General features: G+C 38.2%; 1 protein-coding gene across 1 annotated transcript in view; it reads right to left on the minus strand.

Moving 5' to 3' along the window:
• Positions 1–13670, minus strand: part of ENOX2 (ecto-NOX disulfide-thiol exchanger 2) — a 186095-nt gene extending 172425 nt beyond the window's left edge. The window contains exon 1 of the mRNA XM_065900568.1: positions 13586–13670. The gene's annotated coding sequence lies outside the window, so the exon portion shown is untranslated. The remainder of the gene's footprint in view (positions 1–13585) is intronic.
• Between the last annotated feature and the right edge of the window lie 12639 nt (positions 13671–26309).

Here is a 26309-nt window from a genome sequence, read left to right on the forward strand (position 1 = left end):
TGAGCTCTACCTTCTTAACAAATTTGTAAGTGTACAATACAGTATTGTTAACTATAGGCATGATGTTGTACAACAGATCTCTAGCATTTATTCATCTTGCATAGTTCAAACTTTGTGCTTGTCGATTAGCAATTTTCCATTTCCCTGCCACTCAGCTACTGGTAACTACCATTATATGCTCTGATTCTATGAGTTTGACTATTTTAGATACCTCATACAAGTGGAATCATGCAATATTTGTCCTTCTGTGACTGGCTTGGTTCATTTAGCATAATATCTTCAAGCTTCATCCATGTTCTTGCATATTGCAGGATTTCCTTCTTTTTTTAAGTTGAATAATATTCCATTGTATGTATATACTGTGCTTTCTTTCTTCATTCATTTGTTGGACATTTAGGTTGCTTCCATATCTTGGCTATTGTGAATAATGCTTCAATGAACATTGGGGTGCTAATATCTTTTAAAGATACTGATTTCAATTCGTTTGGATAAATACCCAGAAGTGGGATTGCTGGATCATATGGTAGTTCTATTTCTAATTTTCTGAGGAAACTCCATATGTTTTCCATAGCAGCTGCAACAGTGTACAAGGGTTCCAATCATTCCACATCCTTGCCAACACTTATCTTCGTTTTTTTTATAATAGCCATCCTCACAGGTATAAAATAATATCTCATTTTAATTTTGATTTGCATTACCCTAATGATTAGTGATGTTGAGCACCTTTTCATATACATGTTGGCCATTTGTATACCTTCTTTGGAGAAATGTTTATTTGTGTCTTTAGCTCATTTTAAAAATTGGGTTTTAGGGGTTTTTTTCTATTGAGTTATAGAAGTTCTTTATATATTTTTTTGAAATTAACCTCTTTTGTTTTCTCCCATTCAATAGGTTGGTTGACTTTTCACTCAGTTGATTGTTTCCTTTGTTATGCTAACACCACTTAGTTTGATGGGGTACCATTTGTCTATTTCTGCTTCTTTTTTTTTTTCTTTTTTGCGGTACGCGGGCCTCTCACTGTTGTGGCCTCTCCCGTTGCGGAGCACAGGCTCCGGACGTGCAGGCTCAGCGGCCATGGCTCACGGGCCTAGCTGCTCCACAGCATGTGGGATCTTCCTGGACCGGGGCACGAACCCGTGTCCCCTGCATCGGCAGGCGGACTCTCAACCACTGCGCCACCAGGGAAGCCCTATTTCTGCTTTTATTGTCTGTGCTTTTGGTGTCATATCATGAAATCAGTGCCAAGACCAATGTCACAAAGCTTTCCCCCTAGATTTTCTTCTAGGTATTTTACAGTTTCAGGTTTTATATTTAAATCTTTAATCCATTTTGAGTTGACTTTTGTGTATGGTGTAAGATATGGGTCCAAATTCATTCTTTTGTATGTGGATATCAATTTTCTCATCACCATCTATTGAACATACTATTTTTTTCCCAAGGGGCACTCTGGCACCCTTGTTGAAGATCAACTGATGGTATTGGATGGATTTATTTCTGGGCTTTCTATACTGTGCTTCTGTATATACCATTCCCTCTGCTTGAAATACAATTTTCCCTTTTCTCCACCTGGAAAGCTTTTATTCAACCTTCAAAATAAAGACAGACCTACTAGAGAATGGACTTGAGGATATGGGGAGGGGGAAGGGTAAGCTGTGACAAAGCGAGACAGAAGCATGGACATATATACACTACCAAACGTAAAATAGATAGCTAGTGGGAAGCAGCCGCATGGCACAGGGAGATCAGTTTGGTGCTTTGTGACCGCCTGGAGGGGTGGGATAGGGAGGGTGGGAGGGAGGGAGATGCAAGAGGGAAGATATATGGGAACATATGTATATGTATAACTGATTTACTTTGTTATAAAGCAGAAACTAACACACCATTGTAAAGCAATTATACTCCAATAAAGATGTGAAAAAAAAAAAACCCTACTCAATTGTTACCTATTCAATGAAATGTTTCCTAATCCCCAAAAGCTCTCTCTATAGGAGTATACAGAGCCTTTTTATCAGAGCACTTATTGTAGGACCTCAGGGTTCATTCTCGATGTTTATGGGTTTGCAGGTGTTCTGGGTTGTCAATATCTGATATCTGCCTTAGAAAGTTCATGCTTATGGCAGAATGAAGGACACACAGGAGGTAAGAAGGCACCAGAGACAGAGAGACCAATTACAATACCAAAGTGACACAGTGGAGAGATGACAGTAGTGTAACCTCAGACCAGTAGCAATGAATGGAAAGAAATGGATTTCAGAGATATTCATGAAGTGAAATCATCTGGATTTAGTGTCTGATTGAATCTGGAAGTTGAGGGGAAGAGAGGAGTCTGAGATGATCCATTTTAAAATTAAGTCGCAGTCCTGAAAATCCTACACGGTTTGGGAGTTCAGTATGAGAAAAAGCACAATTTATTGGAAGCATATCCACAAAGCTACACTGGAAAAGAAAACTGCTTCCAATCTCTATTTGCCATAGGATAAAGGCTGCCAGGAAACACCATCAAATGGCTTACTCTTGACCTTTACTATGTATTCTTAACAAAGCCTGTCAAAAGATATCAATTCATCCAGAAAAAAAAAATAAATCATAATAGTCTAAGAGTCAGGGTAACATAGTATTGGGCTATGGAGGGAGAATAACATTTTAATAATAGGTCTCAGACTTGGTTTATTTTGTTTGCAGCATTCACTGACGAAAGTGTCTTTGAAGGTCAGGAATACTTAACAGATTCCTTCCCTTTCCCCTGCATACTTCTCCCTTTTCTCCTCCTCCCAAACAACTCCTCAAAATGATCTTATTAGAAAACCTTGCATTTTAATAGCAGTTGTATTTTGGTTATTATCGTATGTTGGATTAAGCTGACAATTCTCCTTTTAACAATACTCAAAGAAAGGTTGAAAAAATTAATGCTACGTTGTTTTTCTCCCTGCCAAAGAATATAGCATTGTAATTGTCTCCTGGAGACGAAGCACTCTAATCATCTTTAACTTTAAAGTAAATTCATTTCAGGAAGATGCTTTGAGACAAACAATTGACAGAGCAAATCAGGGCTCCTAGGAGATTGTGAAGCGTTGGATTGAGTCGAAGAGAATGCCATAGCCGAATTCAATTCCGTGAACATTTTCAACTTAAGAGTTTCTCTGCAACAAAATAGCACTGTATGGGAGTTAGAGTCATGTTCCATTGTGGGAGATAGGCCTTAAACATTGCACAGATTCTTAACACCTAAGAGTTCTAGGCACCACAGAGGCAACAAGCATACAACACAATTATTCTGATTAAACAATAGAGGAAGCTGTTATACCACGTAAAGTCAGAGTGTGAAAGCATAGTAACTTTCCAAAATTGTGTTTAAAAAGAATCCAGGACTGGAAAAGACTTAAGAATCCTCTTGTTCCAACTGATGTCATAGGAATCTTGGAATGGTCCCAAAAGCCAGAGATCATTTCAACTTTCACTCCCTCCCTAATTAAATCCATCTCCATCTTCCATTGTTCTTGCTTTGTTATTTTTTGAGCCTCTCCTGTTCAAGGTTTGGGGAAATACATCATTTGGATACAGATTTGGATTGGTAAATTTATAGCCTTGGTAAATTAACAGGCTCAGAATTTCCTGGAAATTGGGCACTTGCTTAGGTTGATGGTGGAAAGAAGAAACGCAATAACAATGAACTAAGGCCCTGAATACCTGACCAAGCAGACTAACCTCCTGGACAGATGCCAAGCATGAGCATAAAGCCATAGTGCAGTAAACCAATTCTATTTAAGAACCCTCCCTTTGGGCTACTAAAAGGCAATTGTTTTCTTTGATACACATGTGACCCACATCTGGTTTTCTATAAGGTGAATGGTGCCAAAAGCCGTTCCCACATTATTTTGTTTTTCACCAGCTACTTCTTGCCTCAACTCAATCACAAACGTCAAAGACTTGTTAGGAGTATCTCCAGAAGAGAGTGAGACTTTAAGACAGTGCCTCATCACTGTACATATTAAAATCACCTGGGAAATTTTTAAAACATACCAATGCCTGGTCCCCACCCCCAGAGATTCTGATTTAATTGGTCAGGGTGGGGCCTAAGTGGCTCATTTTTCAAAAGCCACCAGGTGATTCCTTTTTTTTCTCTCTCTCTAGTTGTGGCACATGGGCTCTGTAGTTTGCAGCATGTGGGCTCTCTAGTTGAGGCGCGTGGGCTCTGTAGTTGTGGTGCGCGGGCTTGGTTGCCCCACAGCATGTGGGATTTTAGTTCCCTGATCAGGGATCGCTCCCGTGTCCCCTGCATTGGAAGGGAGATTGTTTACCACTGGACCACCAGGGAAGTCCCCCCACCAGGTGATTCTAATGTGCAGCCAGGACTGAAAACCACTGGTCTAAATGGAGCAAATGCGCATACACTACCCAAAGTGTTGTGGTTTTTTTAAGGTTAAAACCAAACAACACTTAGAGAATAAGTTCATTTACTCTCTACCTACAATATGCAGGGCACTGTATCGGTTGTGTGGTATAAATAGGTTAGACCTAAACTTGTCTGGTTTATGATGCTTCTAAGGAAAAGATGGAAAGAAAAGGTTAGAAGGGTTGCTGGCAACCACAAAAACCCTAAACCAAAACCTGAAGTCTTGGAAAAAATTCAGGCAAAATATAATTACAGGATTATGTCCTTTTCCTTGGTTCAGGAGATTATAGCTAAAATGCTTCAGAAATATTCTGTTTTCTTATCTCCAGAGAAAGATTCCACACTGCCTTGGGAATTAGTCTCCAATCTCACAACTCTTGGGACCCCAGGCCGGTCACCCCTGCCCTCAAGTAGATCATTCATTTACTCCACTACACGTACAACGTCATGAAGGATGTTGGGAAGTACTGTGTCTAAACTACAGCTACATTTAATAAAATCAGGCTGCAGTGTGGTTTGCCTGTATTACTTGTCACCTCAATGATTCCTTAGTGATTCCACTGAACTTTAGGAAGGATCTGGTAAACTAAAAAATGCAAAGGAAGCAGTTAAGTATAGTGGAAGAACAGGCCACAAAAACACAAGCTCTGGTCTCTGATCTTCCATTAACTTAGTGGAGAACCTTGGGCAAGTCATTATTGGTCAAGGTTTCCTCATCTGAAAGATGTGTTGAACCATGATCTCTAAGCTCTGTAGTTAAGATAAAACAACAATAACAGAAGTGTGGATAGAAGACATTAATAGAAACCTGATATAAAAGTCAGTAATGGGGTAGAAAACAAGAGAGGAGGGAGGCCTGGAAGAATGCCTTCCTGGTACCACCTACTCAAAACTTATTTTTCAGTCAGTAAATGATTTAATGGTAGTACAGTTAAGGCACCCTGAAAAAATTCAAAGCATTTCCAACACTGCTCCAAAAAAATTCTCCTTAAGAATTTTGCTAATTATAAATAAGAACTTACAAGTGCAGAAAAGTTGTTTTTTAAAAATAAGATGTTTAAATACCAACATATCTTCTAAGTAACTTGCTATCAATTCATATTATTTAGATAACAAGTATTCTGAAAATCAGAATAAGAATCTAATGCTGAAATGCTAAAAGAATGCCTAACATGTTAGGAATAAATTACCCTAATTGACCAAAGCTTTGCTCACATATGAGATATTTCAAAATGTAATGATGTGCTAACAAAAGTTCTTGTATCCCTCTGCCAAAGTTATAGGGACTGCTATTAAATCCAAGTATGGTATTTGTGTACACATAAGAGCAGGCAACAATTACAATCTAGAGATATTTTAAATTTAATCTTTTTTTAATTTATTAGTATTGTTATGCAGCAATGAGCATTCAGGAAAAAAAACCAATCAGTGTGCATTATGCAACAATCAGACAAAATACTCCTAATCCTCTTCCTTGGCCCCTGGGTACTCATTAAAGGTTAATTTATTTAAATCTCTCAAACATTAATTTCAATCTACTTTAATAAACTAATGAATCTTTGGAACTTTGCCTAATCAGCTTATGTTTTCTATTTTAAAATATGTATAAAATATCTTTTTTTAAAGCTCATTTTTAATAGTTATCTTCCCTCTTGGATATAGAATTGTGCTTCAGTAACAACCTGATGTGAGCATTTGGTAACACACTTATAACCTCATCCAATACAGAGAGAATGGCTGTGGCTTGCCTATTGCTCTTAAACACAGTTATACTTTAGAGGATAGTGAATTGATTTATGTTTAGTAGGATAATAATCCTCCAAATTTAAATGGTCATTTTGCAGTTTAGTGGGAGTGACAATTATATTGAAGCAAAGCTCCTAACAACTTTGGTGCTTGTCAAATGCTATGAGGGCCTATCAGTGAAACAACTCCATTCTGGTCATTGCAAACCAGAGCAGTGCATGGTACATGCTATGTGGATTGGCAAATATAAGCGAAGTCTTCAAAAGAGCAGCATCTAAATGGAGTCAAAACTTCTACCTTACAATCTGTTCAACTTCCATGTTAAATACATTTTGTTTAATGGTAACTTTAGGAAATCTTTCATGTAACTATCATTAAGTTGAATGTTCCCAGGGTGGTGGTCAACATTCAGGAACTGCACTCCACACTGTATACCAGAATGCCAGAAATCAAAGTATTGGAGCACTAGGACATTATTTCTAACTCCTTCCCCAACAACTGACACTATAGAATTTTACAGCTCATCAAGTGCTTACACAACATCCTTATACTAGAGGAAGGGATTAATGTCCTTGGATTATAGAGGAGAAAACTGCAGCTCAGGGGAGCTTCAGTGATTAACCCAAAGTTTTAACATGAATGTATGGAGGAGCTAGAACCCAGACCCCCTGGCTACAGATCTTTCCCCTATACCATGTTGCCTTACCTGTAGCATTTGTGTTGAGGTTAATGTTTTTACTGTTGCATGGTTCACCATTGATGAAAGAAAAATTGTAAAAGTTACTTCCAAGATGTTTTGGCAGTAAATAAATCAAATTGATTAAAAATAATTATGATAAATTATTCAACATAACTTATCTTCATAATATAGTAATTCATTGAAGTGTAACACCAAGTGTAAGAGCTGGAATTCTTAATTTTAAGTTTTGTTTTCATTCTACATACAAATCAGTAAACATAATAAATGTATTCCCCACCCTTGGTCTAGATTTCAAATATTTAAACTTCTAGTGGAAGTAGATGCTTGGCTCTCAGTTATATTGCTAAAGGTTTTCAAGTTGTCACCTCTGCTTTTCCACACAGTAACTCCAAGGAATTACCTTTCAAAGTTCACTGTTCATTCATTACTCGTCTGTCCACCCATTCATTTATCCAATCATTCAAATGACATTTATGGAATGCCTACTTTGAGCCAAGAGACATGACCGATGTGGACTCTACCTGAAGCTCCTGCTGCTGCCTTACTTCCTTAGACTAAGAACTCCTTGAAGACAGGAATCCTGTCATTCTGTACAGAATACAGCCAGTTCTACTTGCAGAAAATCACTTAAACACTCTTTTGACAGTGAGATTTCTGGCTCCCCTGCCACCCACATGCCCCTCCAGACATATGCAAATTAGGGGAAGAAACAGCAGAGTCTGCTTATCAAGTCTGACCTTTGGATAATGACTACAGTTCTCGCATTCGAGCTTGCTGCCATTCTGCCTTGTGGTCAACAAAATGATTCGGCTCAAAAACGGCAATATGTCTGTTGCTGCTTCCCAGATATCCTCTAGCAAGCTACATTTTAAAAAAATTTACTTCTGCCCTTCAACATAGTGGTGAACTGCATCACCAAATGTACTGTCTTATCTGATTCAGTGAGAAGTAGGAGCTTATGGACAAGATGCAGATAAATTTGGAAAAGCTGCAAAATCAGGAACATTCCATTACTCCCATCACTAAATAGATGCTTGATTTTCTTATTTTAACAATAATAACTTACATTCAGAGACTGCTATTACCTTTTCAACTCTCCTTCACATCCACCTCAAAGCTACCTTGTGGGAAGCCGCAGGAGGGGTTAGAGCAGCCAAGCTGCGAGGACAGCCCAGGACAGCAGTGGTGACCAACTGGAGCATCAAGTCTGACGGGGGAAAGATACATGGTGGACTCCCAAATGTTCTGTGAGCCTGGAGCCTCCTGGATACCACATGTTATGTAGGTGGTCCTACTTCCCCAGAGCTGGGAAATTTGTGGCTTACGCTTCCTGTCCCCGTCATATAGCCGTGTGGCTGACAGGGTCTTGGTGCTCTGGCCAGGTGTCAGGCCTGTGCCTCTGAGGTGGGAGAGCCAAGTTCAGGACATTGGTCCAACAGAGACCTCCCGGCTCCACTCCACATAATATCAAATGGCAAAAGCTCTCCCAGAGATCTCCATCTCAACGTGAAGACCCAGCTCCACTCAATGACCAGCAAGCTACAGTGCTGGACACCCTATGACAAACAACTAGCAAGACAGGAACACAACTCCACCCATTAGCAGAAAGGCTGCCTAAAATCATAATAAGGTCACAAACACTCCAAAACACCACTGGACGTGGTCCTGCCTACCAGATAAGATCCAGCCTCATCCACCAGAATACAGGCACTAGTCCCCTCACCAGGAAGCCTACACAACCCACTGAACCAACCTTATCCACTGGGGGCAGACACCAAAAACAACAGGAACTACAAACCTGCAGCCTGAGAAAAGGAGACCCCAAACACAGTAAGTTAAGCAAAATGAGAAGAAACACACAGCAGATGAAGGAGCAAGGAAAAACCCACCAGACCAAACAAATGAAGAGGAAATAGGCAGTCTACCTGAAAAAGAATTCAGAGTAATGATAGTAAAGATGATCCAAAATCTTGGAAATAGAATGGAGAAAAGACAAGAAACATTTAACAAGGACCTAGAAGAACTAAAGAGCAAAAAAAACAATGATGAACAACACAATAAATGAAATTAAAAATTCTCTAGAAGGAATCAATAGCAGAATAACTAAGGCAGAAGAATGGCTAAGTGACCTAGAAGATAAAACAGTGGAAATAACAACTGCAGAGCAGAATAAAGAAAAAAGAATGAAAAGAATCGAGGACAGTCTCAGAGACCTCTGGGACAACAGTAAATGCACCAACATTTGAATTATAGGGGTCCCAGAAGAAGAAGAGAAAAAGAAAGGGACTGAGAAAATATTTGAAGAGATTACACTTGAAAACTTCCCTAATATGGGAAAGGAAATAGTTAATCAAGTCCAGGAAGCACAGAGAGACCCATACAGGATAAATCCAAGGAGAAACACACCAAGACAAACATTAATCAAACTATCAAAAATTAAATACAAAGAAAAAATATTAAAAGCAGCAAGGGAAAAACAACAAATAACATACAAGGGGATCCCCATAAGGATAACAGATTATCTCACAGCAGAAACTCTGCAAGCCAGAAGGGAGTGGCAGGACATATTTAAACTGATGAAAGGGGAAAACCTACAACCAAGATTTCTCTACCCAGCAAGGATCTCATTCAGATTCGATGGAGGAATTAAAATCTTTACAGACAAGCAAAAGCTAAGATAATTCAGCACCACCAAACCAGCTTTAAAACAAATGCTAAAGGAATTTCTCTAGGCAGGAAACACAAGAGAAGGAAAAGACCTACAATAACAAACCCAAAACAATTAAGAAAATGGGAATAGGGGCATACATATTGATAATTACCTTAAATGTAAATGGATTAAATGCTCCAACCAAAAGACATAGACTGGCAGAATGGATACAAAAACAAGACCTGTATATATGCTGTCTACAGAGATATTAAATGCTCCAACCAAAAGACACAGACTGGCAGAATGGATACAAAAACAAGACCTGTATATGTGCTGTCTACAGAGACCCACTTTAGACCTAGGGACACATACAGACTGAAAGTGAGGGGATGGAAAAAGATACTCTATGTGAATGGAAATCAAAAGAAAGCTGGAGTAGCAATTCTCATATAAGACAAAATAGACTTTAAAATGAAGACTATTACAAGAGACAAAGAAGGACACTACATAATGATCAAGGGATCAGTCCAAGAAGAAGATATAACAATGGTAAATATTTATGCACCTAACATAGGAGCATCTCAATACATAAGGCAAATGCTAACAGCCGTAAAAGGAGAAATCGACAGAATACAATCATAGTAGGGGATGTTAACACCTCACTTTCACCAATGGACAGATCATCCAAAATGAAAATAAATAAGGAAACACAAGCTTTAAATGATACATTAAACAAGATGGACTTAATTGATATTTATAGGACATTCCATCCAAAAACAACAGAACACACTTTTTTCTCAAGTTCTCATGGAACATTCTCCAGGATAGATCATATCTTCAGTGTCAAATCAAGCCTCGGTAAATTTAACAAAATTGAAATCGTATTAAGTAACTTTTCTGTGCACAACGCTATAAGACTATATATCAATTACAGGATAAAATACAAACACATGGAGGCTAAACAATACACTACTAAATAACCAAGAGCTCACTGAAGAAATCAAAGAGGAAATCAAAAAATACCGAGAAACAAATGACAATGAAAACACAATGATCCAAAACGTATGGGATGCAGCAAAAGCAGTTCTAACAGGGAAGTTTATAGCAATACAATCCTACCTCAAGAAACATCTCCAAAAAACAACCTAACGTTACACCTAAAGCAATTCAAGAAAGAAGAACAGAAAACCCCCAAAGTTAGCAGAAGGAAAGAAATCATAAAGATCAGAGCAGAAATAAATGAAAAAGAAATGAAGGAAACAATAGTAAAGATCAATAAAAATAAAAGCTGGTTCTTTGAGAATATAAACAAAATTGATAAACCATTAGCCAGACACATCAAGAAAAAAAGGGAGAAGACTCAAATCAATAGAATTAGAAATGAAAATGGAAAAGTAACAACTGACACTGCAGAAATACAAAGGATCATGAAAGATTACTACAAGCAACTAAATGCCAATAAAATGGACGCCCTGGAAGAAATGGACAAATTCTTAGAAAAGCACAACCTTTGGAGACTGAACCAGGAAGAAATACAAAATATAAACAGACCAATCACAAGCACTGAAATTGAGACCGTGATTAAAAATCTTCCAACAAACAAAAGCCCAGGACCAGATAGCTTCACAGGTGAATTCTACCAAACATTTAGAGAAAAGCTAACACCTATCTTTCTCAAACTCTTCCAAAATACAGCAGAGGGAGGAACACTCCCAAACTCATTCTATGAGGCCACCATCACCCTGATACCAAAACCAAAGATGTCACAAAGAAAGAAAAGTACAAGCCAGTATCACTGATGAACATAGATGCAAAAGTCCTCAACAGAATACTAGCAAACAGAATCCAACAGCACGTTAAAAGGATCATACACCATGATCAAGTGGAGTTTATCCCAGGAATGCAAGGATTCTTCAACATGCGCAAATCAACCAATGTGATACACCACATTAACAAATTGAAGAAGAAAACTCATATGATCATCTCAGTAGATTCAGAAAAAGCTTTTGACAAAATTCAACACCAATTCATGATACAAACCCTCCAGAAAGTAGGCATAGAGGGAACTTACTTTATATGGTCATAAAGGCCATATATGACAAACCCACAGCCAACATCATTCTCAATGGTGAAAAACTGAAACCATTACCTTTAAGATCAGGAACAAGACAAGGTTGCTCACTCTCACCACTATTATTCAACATAGTTTTGGAAGTTTTAGCCACAGAAATCGGAGAAGAAAAATAAATAAACGGAATCCAAATCAGAAAAGAAGAAGTAAAGCTGTCACTGTTTGCAGATGACATACTATATATAGAGAATCCTAAAGATGCTACTAGAAAACTACTAGAGCTAATCAATGAATTTGGTAAAGTAGCAGGATACAAAATTAATGCACAGAAATGTCTTGCATTCCTATACTCTAATGATGAAAAATCTGAAAGAGAAATTAAGGAAACACTCCCATTTAACTTCGCAACAAAAAGAATAAAATACCTAGGAATAAACCTACTTAAGGAGCAAAACACCCTTATGCAGAAAACTATAAGACACTGATGAAAGAAATTAAAGATGATACAAACAGATGGAGAGATATGCCATGTTCTTGGATTGGAAAAATCAACATTGTGAAAATGACTCTACTACCCAAAGCAATCTACAGATTCAGTTCAATCTCTATCCAACTACCAATGGCATTTTTCACAGAACTAGAACAAAAAATTTCACAATTTGTATGAAAACACAAAAGACCCCGAATAGCCAAAGCAATCTTGAGAAAGAAGAATGGAGCTGGAGGAATCAGGCTCCTTGACTTCAAACTATACTACAAAGCTACAGTAATCAAGACAGTATGGTACTGGCACAAAAACAGAAATATAGATCAATGGAACAGGATAGAAAGCCCAGAGATAAAACCATGCACATATGGTCACCTTATTTGTCATAAAGGAAGCAGGAATATACAATGGAGAAAAGACAGCCTCTTCAATAAGTGGTGTTCAGAAAACTGGACAGCTACATGTAAAAGAATGAAATTAGAACACCCCCTAACACCATACACCAAAATAAACTCAAAATGGATTAAAGACCTAAATGTAAGGCCAGACACTCTAAAACTCTTAGAGGAAAACACAGGCTGAACACTCTATGACATAAATCACAGCAAGATCCTTTTTGACCCACCTCCTAGAGAAATGGAAATAAAAACAAAAATAAACAAATGGGACCTAATGAAACTTAAAAGCTTTTGCACAGCAAAGGAAACCATAAAGAAGATGAAAAGACTACCCTCAGAATGGGAGAAAATATTTGCAAATGACACAACAGACAAAGCTAAGACTTCTTTCATAGCCCCTTCTAACCTTGAGATGTGAAGATAAGTGGTATAGAAGATGGGTAAGTGAGTTGTATATGTGAACGGGTTAGAAAGTGCCGGTTCCAATATTTAGCCATAAAGCTGGAATAAATAAACAAACAAAAATGCACACAAAATCACCACTAATTTGGTATAAAGAAGGGCATATGCAACTTTGGAAAGAAATTTCAAACTGTGTAACACCTGCAAAGATCTCAGATATCTGCTACTCGTAGCAAGGAAGGTAGACCCCAAACTTCGGCAAATGTGATTTTGGTGGTATAGAAAAAAGCCTAACAAGACCCTCAAAAATGCCTTCTGGGAATAACCCTATAGCATAAGGAACTCTCCTTAATTTGTATTATCCAAGTACATGCAGTTTCTATCACATTATTGAGCTATGGAATGTATAGTTCTTCATTTTGTATATTGTCTCCCATTTCACAGAACTAGAGACTAAACTAGCAATTTTATATCTCTCTTTGTATACCATAGAATGCATGTTTATGATAAGCTCCTAATTGCCTTAGTGTGTGATATAAAGATCAGTAGGTTTTTAGTTATTTTTAATTAGCTAAGGCTGATCAATATTTTCTTTAAAATCCTCTGGCCTGGAAGTGAGTTCCTGTTATGTTCCTATTGACCAACAAGAAATGGTGATAAAAGTGACAAAAGGAGCAAGTGATAATATTCATGAGAGTTTTATTAAGTTTATTAATAGAAACATGTTGCTTTAGTTACCTAAAGATATCAGAAAATTACAATTTGTTTCATCTTTGTTGGTAGCTGCACTAGCTATTCCATTACAGAGGAGGAGTTAATTTATGTGTAGCTGTTGAAAACACAATGAACCATTCACCACAATTTTAACAAGTGTTGATGCTGGAATACCTACTTCAGATAGCATCTGTAACACTGTCATGAAGAAAGTTTACAGTACACTACCTAAAGTAATGACGCCATATGATCACCTCAATAGATGCAGAGAAAGCTTTCGACAAAATTCAACACCCATTTATGATAAAAACCCTCCAGAAAGTAGGCATAGAGGGAACTTTCCTCAACATAATAAAGGCCATATATGACAAGCCCACAGCAAACATCATCCTCAATGGTGAAAAACTGAAAGCATTTCCACTAAGATCAGGAACAAGACAAGGTTGCCCACTCTCACCACTCTTATTCAACATAGTTTTGGAAGTTTTAGCCACAGCAATCAGAGAAGAAAAGGAAATAAAAGGAATCCAAATTGGAAAAGAAGAAGTAAAGCTGTCACTGTTTGCAGATGACATGATACTATACATAGAGAATCCTAAAGATGCTACCAGAAAACTACTAGAGCTAATCAATGAATTTGGTAAAGTAGCAGGATACAAAATTAATGCACAGAAATCTCTGGCATTCCTATATACGAATGATGAAAAATCTGAAAGTGAAATCAAGAAAACACTCCCATTTACCATTGCAACAAAAAGAATAAAATATCTAGGAATAAACCTACCTAAGGAGACGAAAGACCTGTATGCAGAAAATTATAAGACACTGATGAAAGAAATTAAAGATGATACAAATAGATGGAGAGATATACCATGTTCTTGGATGGGAAGAATCAACATTGTGAAAATGACTCTACTACCCAAAGCAATCTACAGATTCAATGCAATCCCTATCAAACTACCACTGGCATTTTTCACAGAACTAGAACAAAAAATTTCACAATTTGTATGGAAACACAAAAGACCCCGAATAGCCAAAGCAATCTTGAGAACAAAAAAAGGAGCTGGAGGAATCAGGCTCCCTGACTTCAGACTACACTACAAAGCTACAGTAATCAAGACAGTATGGTACTGGCACAAAAACAGAAAGATAGATCAATGGAACAGGATAGAAAGCCCAGAGATAAACCCACGCACATATGGACACCTTATCTTTGATAAAGGAGGCAGGAATGTACAGTGGAGAAAGGACAACCTCTTCAATAAATGGTGGTGGGAAAACTGGACAGGTACATGTAAAAGTATGAGATTAGATCACTCCCTAACACCATACACAAAAATAAGCTCAAAATGGATTAAAGACCTAAATGTAAGGCCAGAAACTATCAAACTCTTAGAGGAAAACATAGGAAGAACACTCTATGACATAAATCACAGCAAGATCCTTTCTGACCCACCTCCTAGAGTAATGGAAATAAAAACAAAAATAAACAAATGGGACCTAATGAAACTTCAAAGCTTTTGCACAGCAAAGGAAACCATAATCAAGACCAAAAGACAACCCTCAGAATGGGAGAAAATATTTGCAAATGAAGCAACTGACAAAGGATTAATCTCCAAAATTTACAAGCAGCTCATGCAGCTCAATAACAAAAAAACAAACAACCCAATCCAAAAATGGGCAGAAGACCTAAATAGACATTTCTCCAAGGAAGATAAACAAAATGCCAACAAACACATGAAAGAATGCTCAACATCATTAATCATTAGAGAAATGCAAATCAAAACTACAATGACATATCATCTCACACCAGTCAGAATGGCCATCATCAAAAAATCTAGAAACAATAAATGCTGGAGAGGGTGTGGAGAAAAGGGAACGCTTTTGCACTGCTGGTGGGAATGTGAATTGGTTCAGCCACTATGGAGAACAGTATGGAGGTTCCTTAAAAAACTACAAATAGAATTACCATATGACCCAGCAATCCCACTACTGGGCATATACCCTGAGAAAACCAAAATTCAAAAAGAGTCATGTACCAAAATGTTCATTGCAGCTCTATTTACAATAGCCCGGAGATGGAAACAACCTAAGCGCCCATCATCGGATGAATGGATAAAGAAGATGTGGCACATATACACAATGGAATATTACTCAGCCTTAAAAAGAAATGAAATTGAGCTATTTGTAATGAGATGGATAGACCTAGAGTCTGTCATACAGAGTGAAGTAAGTCAGAAAGAAAAAGACAAATATCGTATGCTAACACATATATATGGAACTTAAGGAAAAAAAAATGTCATGAAGAACCTAGGGGTAAGACAGGAATAAAGACGCAGACCTACTGGAGAACGGACTTGAGGATATGGGGAGGGGGAAGGGCGAGCTTTGACAGGGCGAGAGAGAGTCATGGACATATACACACTAACAAACGTAGTAAGGTAGATAGCTAGGGGGAAGCAGCCGCAAGGCACAGGGATATTAGCTCTGTGCTTTGTGACAGCCTGGAGGGGTGGGATAGGGAGAATGGGAGGGTGACGCAAGAGGGAAGACATGTGGGAACATATGTATATGTATAACTGATTCACTTTGTTATAAAACAGAAACTAACACACCATTGTAAAGCAATTATACCCCAATAAAGATGTTTAAAAAATAAATAAATAAAGTTGGCAGTGAACAGCCTAACAAAAAAATAAATAAATAAATAAAGTAATGACGCTAGTTCCACATTTGCCAAGATTGGTGTCACTGCTATAGTACTAGGTTCCACTGGGGTGGCAATGAAAATTTACTCTTTCATGGTCTTTTAAACAAGGCCAAGACATATGTCTTAGAATGCTGTTTTTTATTCTCTTCTTATGGTCTAAGCTTTATAGCACGTGGACTGGGCTAATATGAAGTTTATTTTGGTTGTCCACAAATAAGTCACTCCTTATATGTGTCCTCTTCTTATTCTTTTTTTTTTTTTTTTTTTTTTTTTTTTTTTTTTTTTGCGGTACGCGGGCCTCTCACTGTTGTGGCCTCTCCCATTGCGGAGCACAGGCTCCGGACGCGCAGGCTCAGCGGCCATGGCTCACGGGCCCAGCCGCTCCACGGCATGTGGGATCTTCCCGGACCGGGGCACAAACCCGTGTCCCCTGCATTGGCAGGCAGACTCTCAACCACTGCGCCACCAGGGAAGCCCGGGGTACATCTTTATGACAAGTGAAAATTAAGTTTACGGAATGTGTGTAGTGTGTGTGTTTGCGGGACCTGCAGAACAGATATAAACAAGTAGCCATAAAACAAGGTGTTGGGTATAAACAAAGTGCTCAAATGCAGTGACTAGGGGCTTCCCTGGTGGCGCAGTGGTTGAGAGTCTGCCTGCCAATGCAGGGGACACGGGTTTGTGCCCCGGTCCGGGAAGATCCCACATGCCGTGGAGCGGCTGGGCCCGTGAGCCATGGCCGCTGAGCCTGCGCGTCCGGAGCCTGTGCTCCGCAATGGGAGAGGCCACAACAGTGAGAGGCCCGCGTACCGCAAAAAAAATAAATAAAATAAAATGCAGTGACTAATTCTTCAGTGACCTGTTCAATAAGTCAAATTTGAGCTGGTTCTTAAAGAATATGTAAAGCAGATGAGGGGAAGGCAAAAGGGATTTCTGGAGCAAAGATACTGAGTGCAGAGAGTGCAAAAGTATATTTAAGGAAAAGTTAGTGGTCTATGAGGCTTGAGTATAATGTAAAAGGGTGCTGAGGAGCACAAAAGCCATGCCTATCTTTTTATTTTGCTATGAGACTTGGATGCTATCTGACTTCCTGCACAGTTTCATTAGCATCACCTAGAAGTCCTACAGAAGAATACCACCCACACTAAGATTCTCTAATGAAACTGGGATACTGCAAGATAGATAAAGGGACAGTAAAAATGCACAATGAAAGATAATTAGGAAAAAGAAATTGGAGACTGTAAAGTAGAGGAATGATTTAAGGATGCTCACTTCAAACACACCGGACACAGTGTTGGGGTGCAGCAGTAGATCTTAGGGATATAATAGCTATTTCTGAGCCAGGATTTGGGCCTAGAATATTAAAAGCACAATCACATTTTTTAAAAGTCATCTAGTAGTGGCTTTGACTGCAAATCAGGAGGTAGTTTTCACATGGAAGCCGAGTGCAAAAGGCAGTCATTTGCCAACAGAGATCAGTAGCCGTGATAAGGGTCATCTTTAAATGCCAAGGGCAGTGTTTTGTAAGTCAGATACTGCTATGGATGCATTTGCCCAAGATCCACATATTTGACCAACTGACCTCCACAGAGTAGACCTTCTGTTCTTTATTAAAGCAAAAGCATTTTTTCTGACTTTCAGAACACAGGACACTGATGGCTTTGGTGTTATGGAATAGTGCTGAGACTTCCCTTCCAAACACACGTCACTATCTTCATTCCCTCTTCCTTTTCTGACCTTATACAATTTGTCTTCTTCTTAATTCTCTTCTCTTAGCTTAGGTCTTCCAAGAACATCTACAGGAGTTGTTTTAGCACTACTGATGACCTCCCACAAAGGTTCAAAAGGGAGTACAGATGTATATTAGAAGACCTCCAAGAAATGCTAGTGGAATTCTTGAAAATCTGCATGATCTGAAATTGGGAAAATTCTTATTGAACATTTGAAAGCATTAGACCATACTATAGAACTTTTAGAGTTGTAATGGGCCTTAGAGAACACATAATACAATTTCCTTACTTCATATATGAAAAAAATTAGTAGAGAGGTGAAATGACTTGTCCAAGGAACACAGTTATTGATAAATAAAGGAACTAACACTTAGATTTCCTGTGAAATCACTGTTTTTTAAGGTTGAAAGGACATGTACTGAATTAGTTAGTTTCTTTTTTATTATGGCAAAAAAAACCCCCACGTAACATGAGATCTACCCTTTTAACAAATTTTAAAGTGTATACTACAGTATTGTTATTTACTGTACAATATGCACATTCTTGTACAGCAGATCTCTAGAACTTTTTCACCTTGCATAACTTTAGTTTCTTTAACGGTCTGTTGAAGTTACATTTTTAGTGATGGCCATGTCAGTGCTTTCTAGGTAACCTCTTGAGCTTTTATTTTATATGAAGTCATATCAATATAATCTGGTGTCTTACTTCAAGTTGCTTTATTTCAATTTAATGAGAAGGACTCCAGGTTGTATGGGAATGATACTGTCTTACACACAGTTTTATATTTAAAGGATAGGTCCTTGATATATTTTATTCAATTAAAATTTAAAAGTTCTGTTCAACAGAGGCAGGATAAGCAAAGTTAAAAGACAAGCCGCAAACTGGGAGATGATATTTACAAAGCACAAGGGATTAGTAGGCAGAATAGATAATCTCCTTCAAATCAATTAAGAAAAAGACTAACAACCAAATAGAATAACGGACAAATGATATGAATAGGCAATTCATAGAAGAGGGAACACACGTGGCCAGTAAACACATGGAAGGATATTAAACCTCACTAGTTAAGTGAGAGAATGGTCAACAGTGAGACATCATTTCATGCCCACAAAATTGGCAAAATGTTTTAAGTCTGACAACACTGAGTGCTGAAAAGTGTGGAGAAACAGGAACCCTCTTTTACTACTTGTGGAAGTATAAAATAGTTGTTATGGACTGAATGTTTGTGTTTCCCCAAAATTCTTATGTTGAAATACTTAACTCCAATGTGTTAGTACTAGGAGGTGGAGTCTTTGGGAGGTAATAAAGTCATGAAGGTGGAACCCCCATGAATGAGATTAGTGTCCTTATGAAAGAGACCCCAGAGAGTTCTTTAGCCCTCTTTTCTGCCATGTGAGGATACATAAGTTGACAGTCTGAAGCCTGGAAGAGGGTCCTTACCAGATCATGACCACACTGGCACCCTGATTTCAGACTTCCAGTCTCCAGAACTGTAAGAAATAAATTCCTATTGTTTATAAGCCACCCAGTCTATGATACTTTGTTATAGCAGCCTGAGCTATAAGATAGTGGTATTACAACTCTGGAGAACAACCTGGCAATGTCTAGTAGAGCTGAAGATGCACACACTGTGGAACACAGAAATGCCACTTCAAAGTGAAACACACATACACAGGAGACAAATACAATGATGGTTTTGGAGTACTTTTTGTAATAGTGAAAAGTGAGAAAAAACGTAAAAACTCCATCAAAAAGGAAACAGACATGTTGAGAAACAGTCATTCATAAAGTGAAATACTCTATAGCTGCTAAAATGAATGGGTATGTATATCAATATAGATAAATCTCAGAAATATTAATATTGAGTGAAAAAAGAAAGTTGCTTAAAGATATATAAAGTATGACATAAATATTGTAAATACTGAGCCTATGCAAAATGTTTCTAGATGCTTACATGTACAAACACATGGATGGGCAAGACCCACACCAACTTCAGGATGATAGTTCCTTTGGGGAAGAAGGGAGGAAAATGTGGCTAGGGAGAGGTACAAAGTAAACTTCAATTGGTCAACCCTATCTGTATTCTTAAAGGACTGTTAACAAATGTGGAAAATATTAATGTTTAGTAAGACTGTACATGTACGGTAGGTATAAACGTATACCACGGTTTTCTCTATATTTGAAGTTTTTCATAATACAATACTTTCTGAAAGGATGGAGAAGTACATTTCCTTTACAACTATTGTTGCTTACTTTAGAAAACTAAAGTTAGCCATATGGTAGATATTATGTCAACTCTGAACCCTGTTTTGTCAGCCATCAGCTTATGCAGTTCAAATCGAGAGAGCTGGGCTTAGGGTCCCTTTTTTATTTTAAATAAAGCCCCGCAAAGAGATAAGCATATGCAATTACACATCATAAACTTTCACTATATATATTGTCAAGTGCATACTAGGATCACATTTTAAATCATTCATTTGTTGTGCCTCAAAAGTGACAGCATCTGCAGACATTAGCTCCATATTCAAGCCAGTGAGATGAGTCACCATGCCCTTTGTTAACTTCATAAAACACTCTCTACTTTCAGGTGAACTTTCCTGTGCTTGGATTAGGTCTAGACACTAATTTGGAGTGTACACTGTTTTTAGTTTGAGGAAAACACAAGGCAGCAGCCTGATGCTTCGCAAATGGTGTAGAAAAATTCTTAAAAGTCAACATGAAGTAGTTCAAACATATACAATTGAAAGCTCTTTAGTAGCCAGAGCTCAGTGAGGAAGAAAATCCTAGAACGTTTAAGAGGGAACTAACTTCAACTAATTTTAGAAAGTAATTTACATGGTCTTAAAAATGGTTTATAGAGAAATGGTCACTATCCAAATCACATAGACTAGTGGTTTCTGAGCCTATGTCAATATCAGGAAATTATACACGCTTGCTGGGGTTTATGTAGATAAAACAGACTGTGTTGATGGACACAACTCTCTACTAATAGACTAATTAACCCGGCCCCAAATTCAGAAACTCATGAAAAGCATTTAAATTCATGTTAAATGTAAATGTGCAATTATCTGTAATCTTGATACCCAAAATAAACAGCACTCAGAACCATAGGAAAGCCCTAATAAAACATTTGAGATTGAGAACTTGATTTTTAGGAGTTAGAAAAGTAATCAAAGAGCAAAACCAGTCATGCTAGGGCAGGGTTTCATTCATACACTGTGTCTAGGGACAGAGCTAATAATCCATAAGGTCTGAAAAGTCATGAAGTTCCTCCAAATTTAGGCAGAGGCACAGCTATCTGTAAATGGGCTGATTTCTAAATGTGGATACATGCTCCAAAATACTACAAAGCTTTGCAGTGATACTGTCCCCTCTGATTGGAATACTCTTCTCCACTCCTCTTCGCTAGGCTATAATTACTCATTCTCTAAGCCTCAGTATGAACATCACTTTCATGGGAAGTTTTTCCACCTTCTCTACCCTCCACATTTCAGGTTCTGTATTCCTGACAGGTATTCTATTACCCTCTTAACAATCACCCATTATAGTACTTTAAACTTTGTCATCTTCCTTCCTAGACTTAAGCTCGTGAGCCAAGAATCAGTCCTGTCTTGACTAGTATAGTTTTCTCCCAGCAAAGCATAGTACCTGGCACACAGTAGGAACTTGACAAATATCTGTGGAATATATTAATGAATGAATGGACGCATGCATAGCCAGATATAAGTATGTTAATGTGTTGATCAAATTCCACACAGTGCAAAGTTACCATTTAAAAAAAGCATATTAGATAACATAAGGTTTTGTATGTATGTTTCTTTAAATGTGGTGATGGATTGTATTATGCATGTGTTTATGAAGAGGGAGGGACTTTCTAAAAACACAGATACTAGTATGTCTAAATCCTGAGGAGTCATAATTCTTCAGATTTATGTATTTATGCTCAAACTGTTTCCATCCATGTTTCATTTATTCTTACAACCTCCAAGAAAAATAGATAAGGACAGATATTATCACTGTTATTTTTCTGAAGGGGAAATGGATTGAGAAGTGAAGTGAACTTCCCCAACTGTAAATGGTATTCCAATATCCGAGTTGATGCTCCAGCCACTAGAACAGTGTATCCTGGCAAGATTACAATTATTATCACAATCATTTTAGAGTGGGAGAAACAGATACGTGCAAATATCTGAGACAGAAAGCAAGCTCATAATTCATACTCACTAATCTGCTTTGCAGGCTCTAGCAAAGGTAATTTAACTTCTGAGTTCAAGTTACTTTACTTAACCAGCACATACACACAAGGAGATATTAGGGCTGGGATGGAAGTTTACTTTGAGTTTTAAGTTGATAAAATTCTGCATTAATATTAGTCATTCAATTTCATAGAAGAAATCAACAGTCTGATTAGATGAAATGCATTTAACAAGAATGACCAAGATTTTAGAAAGAAGAATTAAATCTAATATTTTTATGAAATACTATTGATAAAAAAAGTTGAGTCTGATTTATCTTTGTAATTAATACCATGTGGAAAATCACATTGAGATTAAAATATCTATATTAGTTGAGCTCCTTTCTGAGCCCTTTATGATCTAGTTTAATTACCATTACACGAAAGCACTGAAATGAGCTTCTATTCTCCATATTTCTTTTCCTTAAGAAAATCAATAAAATTCAGTAGGGTGTTTTCAAACCCAGGAAGCAAAGTAGGTACTGCTCCCAAAGCAGTTCTGAGGGTCAACTATGAATGAGATTTTATTACATTTTCAGCCTCATATGATGCCTTTCCATCAAAGAACTCAAGGACTTCATAGGAATGGCCACTTCCCTGGAGTTTGATCAGCAGGGATCCATGGAAGATGCCTTTGTCCCGAAGTGAAAGGCAAAGGTGACCTTAGACTGAGCCAGGTGGAGATCAGGCATACTATTGTCATGGGCTCTATTAACCAATTTTCACTGGCAGATAATATTCAAACTCCAAAGGAAAATTTCAATGTTAAATGTATTCTATGTGTTTATAATATTTATTGTAACAAATATCAATGTGCACTTCTTTATTCTAGCCCTTCTAGTTTCACCCTATCTCTAATGTACTTGCTGATCCCGCTTTTCCTTTTAGGTCTTTCCTTCTGATGGGCTAGTTGTTCCTCTGTGCTCCAGGGAAATAATAAGTAATAAGGACAAAAGTTACCTATACCTCAAGAGCTGACATAAGAAGGTAAATATTAGGGCAGGGTACCATAATTATAATAACTGCTTTGATTAAATGCCTACTATATGCCACAGTGCCACCCTGAAGCAAAATGATGTGCTCTAAATATGGTGTCGGGTGGTATGTGAAATACCAAGCTTTCATATCTTTTATGGCCAAAGGGATGATGTAGAACTTGTTGGGATAATAATAATGACTAACATTTATTAAAAGCACAGTACAGGCACCGTTCTATGAGCTTCAAATGCATTGACTCATTTAATCCTTACGATAACCCTACTAAGGTATGTGGTATTTTAATGCCCATTACAAAGATGAAGAAACTGCTACTGAAGGGTGAAATCACTTACTCAAGCTCACACAGCTGGAAAGTGACGGGGCTAGAATTCAAATCCAAGCAGTCTGGCTCCAGAGTCTACATGCTTAACCACGACATTAATAACAAATTGGTTGAGATTAGGAACTGTCCCAACAGAAAGAAAAAAAATCACACAGTTTTAGGGCTGGAAAGAAACCTAAAGATTATTTAGTCCGCAACCTAAATGTCCATTGACAGATGAATGGATAAAGAAGATGTGGCACACGCATAGCACAGGGAGATCAGATTGGTGCTCTGTGACCACATAGAGGGGTGGGATAGGGAGGGTGGGAGGGAGGGAGACGCAAGAGGGAAGAGATATGGGGACATATGTATATGTATAACTGATTCACTTTGTTATAAAGTAGAAACTAACACACCATTGTAAAGCAATTATACTCCAATAAACATGTTAAAAAAAAGACGTGGCACATATATACAATGGAATATTACTCAGCCATAAAAAGAAAAGAAATTGAGTTGTTTGTAGTGAGGTGGATGGACCTAGAGTCTGTCATACAGAGTGAAGTAAGTCAGAAAGAGAAAAAAAAAAGTATGCTAATGCATATACATGGAATCTAAAAAAAAATGTACTGATGAACCTAGTGGCAGGGCAGGAATAAAGACGTAGACATAGAGAATGGACTTGAGGACATGGGTGGGGAGGGGGAAGCTGGGGGTGAAGTGAGTAGCAGTGACATATATACACTACCAAATGTAAAATAGTTAGCTAGTGGGCAGCAGCAGCATAGCACAGGGAGATCAGCTCGGTGCTTTGGGACAACACTAGAGGGGTGGGATAGGGAGGGTGGGAGGGAGGCTCAAGAAGGAGGAGATATGGGGATATATGTATGCATATGGCTGATTCACTTTGTTGTACAACAGAAACTAACACAGTATTGTGAAGCAATTATACTCCAATAAAGATGTATTTAAAAAAAGAAAATGATGATAAGGCAGTCAGGAAATCAGATTTTTTTCCCTTTGATGTCATTAGGTGATTTGATCTCTGGACTTGATTTTCCATTGTTGAGCTTTACAGATTTTGTGGAGGCTAAAGCTTGAAGTCATAACATTTTTTTAAACATCTTTATTGGAGTATAATTGCTTTACAATGGTGTGTTAGTTTCTGCTCTATAACAAAGTGAATCAGCTATACATATACATATATCCCCATATCTCTTCTCTCTTGCATCTCCCTCCCTTTTGATAGGGAGGATCAACAGAGGAGGAATCTCAGGCCAGAACTGCTGCTGGGGAGCTGCAAAGTGTTTCTGGACTAGGATCAAGAGGGAGTCTTCCCTGCACAAAGCAGTTGGCTAGGTTTGTCTTCCTATTTGAGCTTCAACAGACAAAGACTGCAAGAGAAGACAAGATAAACTACTAAGGAGGCCTGGAAGATGAGAGCCCTGAGTTGGTACTCACTGGCTTGTTGACGTAAGAAAAACAGTATCACCAATACATTCCCCTGCTCAGAGGCATAAGCAACAGAAATGCGGTGGAGTTTAAAGCAGGTTGCAGGGGGAACAACCTGGCAAAACCAGACACCCCCCGCTCCCTCCCCCAGGATAGGTAAATAAATCTCAGCAAGACATCTTATCAAGCATCCATTTCTAGGGTATTGGATCTCAGGGTGGGTAGGTGCTTCTCAACTTGTGTTCCTCATGGGGCCTGAGGAAGATTCGGTGAGGACCGCAGGAGAAATCCTCCAGGGAGCAAGGAGCCTTCCATTCTTTGGGTAACAGCAACTAGATCTGATTAAAGTAATTTTCTGAAAGTCTTTTAGACTTGGAAATAATCTGAGATCATCCTTTTTTCATAGATTGAAACAGGGATATCAAAAGAGGTGAAATGACTTGCCCAAGGGCTCACCCTAAGCTGGTAGCAGAATTTAGGCTCTGTCATGTTCTCTGACGGCTCCCTGCCCCCATCCTCCTCTAGCCCTGCATTGTATCACACTGGTGCCTCTTTAGGAATGAGCTAAATTAAACTGGCAAGATTCAGCTTTATTTCTTTTATAGATAGAATGTTAGTGATATACCTGGAATAGAATATAAAGAAGTAATGCAACACACACACACACACACACAGATTATTTAGTCCAACCTTCTTATTTTACCAATGAGAAAAGGGAGGCAGAGCAAGGTTAAACAACTGGCCTAAGGTCACACGGTTTGCAAGTAGCTTGAACTTGCATTACAGTGCAGGTCTTCTAAACCCTAGTCAAGCGTTCATTCCATTATATCATATTATGCTTTCCCAGATACATTCATATGGCAAAATACAAGTAGAATTCAGTTATACTGTCTTTTCTGGGCCTGCACCTGACCTATTGAACATGGCTAGAGAACATTCCCATAGCTGAGCTGACAGGCTTCACTTTCATTTAGAGTAATCACGATCACAAGCCTCAACTGAGTGCTCATCTCTGTGCAGCAATGCTACTTCTGCATTAAACTTGCTTCCCCACTCTTCAAAGTGACTATGATATATCTTCAGGTCTCTCCTCAATCCTCCCACATCTTCCCCACTCCTCTCCCACTTCCTGCCCTTAGCTGATGATCTTGCCTCATATTATGGAGAAAACAAAAGTCATCAGAAAGAGCTCTCTCATCTTCCCACCACCAAATCTACAAACTGACCTACATCTTTATCTATACTCTGTCTCTTCTGTCTTTTTAAAATAGAGTGTCCCTGAATCCCATCTTCTCTTGCCTGCTCAAAGACTTTGCTCC

Source organism: Phocoena phocoena, chromosome X, assembly GCF_963924675.1.
Source record: "Phocoena phocoena chromosome X, mPhoPho1.1, whole genome shotgun sequence".
NCBI classification, from domain to species: Eukaryota; Metazoa; Chordata; class Mammalia; order Artiodactyla; family Phocoenidae; genus Phocoena; species Phocoena phocoena.